We start from the raw sequence: 5520 nt of genomic DNA on the forward strand, positions 1-5520 counted from the left end.
ATGTTTTCTTGCCATAGATTACATTCTTGGATTTCTGGTGGAGACCTTGTCTTGGTCAAAAATCTGTTGGTGTTACCCTTCGGTATTATTGAAAATGGTCGTTCACGGCTATTTTCGACTAAAATAGGGGTTGTGTGGCCATTTATCATCGACAAGAGGCCCGTACATCTCACCACACATATGTTTCATTGCCATAGATCACATTCTTGGATTAATGGAGGAGACCATTTCTTGGTCAAAATTCCGTACGTGTTAGCCTTCTGTATTATTGAAAATGGTCATTCATGGCTATTTTCGACAAAAATGGGGGTTGTGTGGCATTGATCATCGACCAGAGGATCGTACACCTCACCCAACATATGTTTCCTTGCCATAGATCACATTCTTGGATTTCTGGTGGAGACCATTTCTTGGTCAAAAATCTGTAGGTGTTAGCCTTCGGTATTATTGAAAATGGTCGTTCATGGCTATTTTCGACAAAAATGGGGGTTGTGTGGCCATTGATCATCGACCAAAGGCTCATACACTTCACCCCACATATGTTTCCTTGCCATAGACCACATTCTTGGATTTCTGGTGGAGACCATTTGTTTGTCAAAAATCTGTAGGTGTTAGCCTTCGGTATTATTGAAAATGGTCGTTCATGGCTATTTTCGACAAAAATGGGGGTTGTGTGGCCATTGATCATCGACCAGATGCTCATACACCTCACCCCACATATGTTTACTTGCCATAGATAATATTCTTGGATTTCTGGTGGAGACCATTTCTTGGTCAAAAATCCGTAGGTGTTAGCATTCGGTATTATTGAAAATGGTCGTTCATGGCTATTTTCGACAAAAATGGGGGTTGTGTGGCCATTGATCATCGACCAGAGGCTCGTACACCTCACCCCACATATGTTTCCTTGCCATAGATAACATTCTTGGATTTCTGGTGGAGACCATTTCTTGGTCAAAAATCCGAATGTGTTAGCCTTCGGTATTATTGAAAATGGTCGTTCATGGCTATTTTCGACAAAAATGGGGGTTGTGTGGCCATTGATCATCGACCAGAGGCTCATACACCTCACCCCACATATGTTTCCTTGCCATAGATCACATTCTTGGATTTCTGGTGGAGACCATTTCTTTGTCAAAAATCTGTAGGTGTTAGCCTCTAGTATTATTGAAAATGGTCGTTCATGGCTATTTTCATCAAAAATGGGGGTTGTGTGGCCATTTATCATTGACCAGAGGCTCGTACACCTCACCCCACATATGTTTCTTGCCATAGATCACATTCTTGGATTTCTGGTGGAGACCATTTCTTGGTCAAAAATTTGTACGTGTTAGCCTTAGGTATTATTGAAAATGGTGGTTCATGGCTATTTTCTATAAAAATGAGGGTTCTTTCGCCATTGATCTTCGACCAGAGGGTCATACACCTCACTACACATATGTTTCCTTGCCATATATCACAGTCTTGGATTTATGGTGGAGACCATTTCTTGGTCAAAAATCCATAGGTGTTAGCCTTCAGTGTCATTGAAAATGGTCGTTCATGCCTATTTTCGACAAAAATGGGGGTTGTGTGGCCATTGATCATCGACCAGAGGCTCGTACACTTCACCCCACATATGTTTTCTTGCCACAGATCACATTCTTGGATTTCTGGTGGAGACCATTTCTTGGTCAAAAATCTGTTGGTGTTACCCTTCGGTATTATTGAAAATGGTCGTTCACGGCTATTTTCGACTAAAATGGGGGTTGTGTGGCCATTTATCATCGACAAGAGGCTCGTACACCTCACCACACATATGTTTCATTGCCATAGATCACATTCTTGGATTTCTGGAGGAGACCATTTCTTGGTCAAAATTCCGTACGTGTTAGCCTTCTGTATTATTGAAAGTGGTCATTCATGGCTATTTTCGACAAAAATGGGGGTTGTGTGGCATTGATCATCGACCAGAGGCTCGTACACCTCACCCCACATATGTTTCCTTGCCATAGATCACATTCTTGGATTTCTGGTGGAGACCATTTTTTGGTCAAAAATCCGTAGGTTTTAGCCTTCGGTATTATTGAAAATGGTCGTTCATGGCTATTTTCGACAAAAATGGGGGTTGTGTGGCCATTGATCATCGACCAAAGGCTCATACACGTCACCCCACATATGTTTCCTTGCCATAGACCACATTCTTGGATTTCTGGTGGAGACCATTTGTTTGTCAAAAATCCGTAGGTGTTAGCCTTCGGTATTATTGAAAATGGTCGTTCATGGCTATTTTCGACAAAAATGGGGGTTGTGTGGCCATTGATCATCGACCAGAGGCTCATACACCTCACCCCAAATATGTTTCCTTGCCATAGATCACATTCTTGGATTTCTAGTGGAGACCATTTCTTTGTCAAAAATCCGTAGGTGTTAGCCTCTGGTATTATTGAAAATGGGCGTTCATGGCTATTTTCATCAAAAATGGGGGTTGTGTGGCCATTTATCATTGACTAGAGGCTTGTACACCTCACCCCACATATGTTTCTTGCCATAGATCACATTCTTCGATTTCTGGTGGAGACCATTTCTTGGTCAAAAATTCGTACGTGTTAGCCTTTGGTATTATTGAAAATGGCCGTTCATGGCTATTTTCGACAAAATGGGGGTTGTGTGGCCATTGATCATCGACCAGAGGCTCGTACACCTCACCCCACATATGTTTCCTTGCCATAGATCACATTCTTGGATTTTTGGTGCAGACCATTCCTTGGGCAAAAATCTGAATGTGTTAGCCTTCGATACTTTTGAAAATGGTCATTCATGGCTATTTTCGACAAAAATGGGGGTTGTGTAACCATTGATCTTCGACCAGAGGCTCATACACCTCACTAAACATATGTTTCCTTGCCATAGATCACATTCTTGGATTTATGGTGGAGACCATTTCTTGGTCAAAAATCCATAGGTGTTAGCCTTTAGTGTCATTGAAAATGGTCGTTCATGGCTATTTTCGATAAAAATGGGAGTTGTGTGGCCATTGATCATCGACCAGATGCTCGTACAATTCACCCCACATATGTTTTCTTGCCATAGATCACATTCTTGGATTTCTGGTGGAGACCATTTCTTGGTCAAAAATCTGTTGGTGTTACCCTTCGGTATTATTTAAAATGGTCGTTCACAGCTATTTTCGACTAAAATGGGGGTTGTGTGGCCATTTATCATCGACCAGAGGCTCGTACACCTCACCACATATATGTTTCATTGCCATAGATCACATTCTTGGATTTCTGGTGGAGACCATTTCTTGGTCAAAAATCCGTGCGTGTTAGCCTTCTGTATTATTGAAAATGGTCATTCATGGCTATTTTCGACAAAAATGGGGGTTGTGTGGCCATTGATCATCGACCAGAGGCTCGTACACCTCACCCCACATATGTTTCCTTGCCATAGATCACATTCTTGGATTTCTGGTGGAGACCATTTCTTGGTCAAAAATCCGTAGGTGTTAGCCTTCGGTATTATTGAAAATGGTCGTTCATGGCTATTTTCGACAAAAATGGGGGTTGTGTAGCCATTGATCATCGACCAAAGGCTCATACACCTCACCCCACATATGTTTCCTTGCCATAGACCACATTCTTGGATTTCTGGTGGAGACCATTTGTTTGTCAAAAATCCGTAGGTGTTAGCCTTCGGTATTATTGAAAATGGTCGTTCATGGCTATTTTCAACAAAAATGGGGGTTGTGTGGCCATTTATCATCGACCAGAGGCTTGTACACATCACCCCACATATGTTTCCTTGCCATAGATCACATTCTTGGATTTCTGGTGGAGACCATTTCTTGGTCAAAAATTTGTACGTGTTAGCCTTCGGTATTATTGAAAATGGTTGTTCATGGCTATTTTCGATAAAATGGAGGTTGTGTGGCCATTGATCATCGACCAGAGGCTCGTACACCTCACCCACATATGTTTCCTTGCCATAGATCACATTCTTGGATTTTTGGTGGAGTCCATTTCTTGGTCAAAAATCCGTATGTGTTAGCCTTCGGTATTATTGAAAATGGTCGTTCATGGCTATTTTCGACAAAATGGGGGTTCTATGGCCATTGATCATCGACCAGAAGCTCATACACCTCACCCCACATATGTTTCCTTGTCATAGATCACATTCTTGGATTTCTGGTGGAGACCATTTCTTGGGCAAAAATCCGAATGTGTTAGCCTTCGGTATTATTGAAAATGGTCATTCATGGCTATTTTCGATAAAAATTGGGGTTGTGTGGCCATTTATCTTCATCCAGAGGCTCATACACCTCACTACAGATATGTTTCCTTGCCATAGATAACATTCTTGGATCTATGGTGGAGACCAGTTCTTGGTCAAAAATCCGTAGGTGTTAGCCTTCAGTGTCATTGAAAATAGTCATTCATGGCTATTTTCGACAAAAATGGGGGTTGTGTGGCCATTGATAATCGACCAGAGGCTCGTACACCTCACCCCACATATGTTTCCTTGCCATAGATGACATTCTTGGATTTCTGGTGGGGACCATTTCTTGGTCAAAAATCCGTAGGTGTTAGCCTTCGGTATTATTGAAAATGGTTGTTCATGGCTATTTTCGATAAAAATGGGGGTTGTGTGGCCATTGATAATCGACCAGAGGCTCGTACACCTCACCCCACATATGTTTCCTTGCCATAGATCACATTCTTGGATTTCTGGTGGAGACCATTTCTTGGTCAAAAATCCGTAGGTGTTAGCCTTCGGTATTATTGAAAATGGTCGTTCATGGCTATTTTTGACAAAAATGGGGGTTGTGTTACCATTGATCATCGACCAGAGGCTCGTACACCTCACCCCACATATGTTTCCTTGCCATAGATCACATTCTTCGATTTCTGGTGGAGACCATTTCTTGGTCAAAAATCCATAGGTGTTAGCCTTCGGTATTACTGAAAATGGTCGTTCATGGCTATTTTTGACAAAAATGGGGGTTGCGTGGCCATTGATCATCGACCAAAGGCTCGTACACCTCACCCCACATATGTTTCCTTGCCATAGATCACATTATTGGATTTCTCGTGGAGACCATTTCTTGGTCAAAAATTCGTACGTGTTATTATTGAAAATGGTCGTTCATGGCTATTTTCGACAAAAATGAGGGTTGTGTGGCCATTGATCATCGACCAGAGGCTCGTACACCTCACCCCACATATGTTCCTTGCCATATATCACATTCATGGATTTCTGGTGGAGATGATTTCTTGGTCAAAATCCGTAGGTGTTAGCCTTCGGTATTATTGAAAATGGTCGTTCATGGCTATTTTCGACAAAAATGGGGGTTGTGTAGCGATTTATCATCGACCAAAGGCTCGTACACCTCACCCCACATATGTTTCCTTTCCATAGATCACATTCTTGAATTTCTGGTGGAGACCATTACTTGGACAAAAATCTGTTTGTGTTAACCTTCGGTATTATTGAAAATGGTCGTTCATGGCTATTTTCAACAAAATGGGGGTTGTGTGGCCA

This window comes from Zea mays, chromosome 7 (assembly GCF_902167145.1).
Source record: "Zea mays cultivar B73 chromosome 7, Zm-B73-REFERENCE-NAM-5.0, whole genome shotgun sequence".
NCBI classification, from domain to species: Eukaryota; Viridiplantae; Streptophyta; class Magnoliopsida; order Poales; family Poaceae; genus Zea; species Zea mays.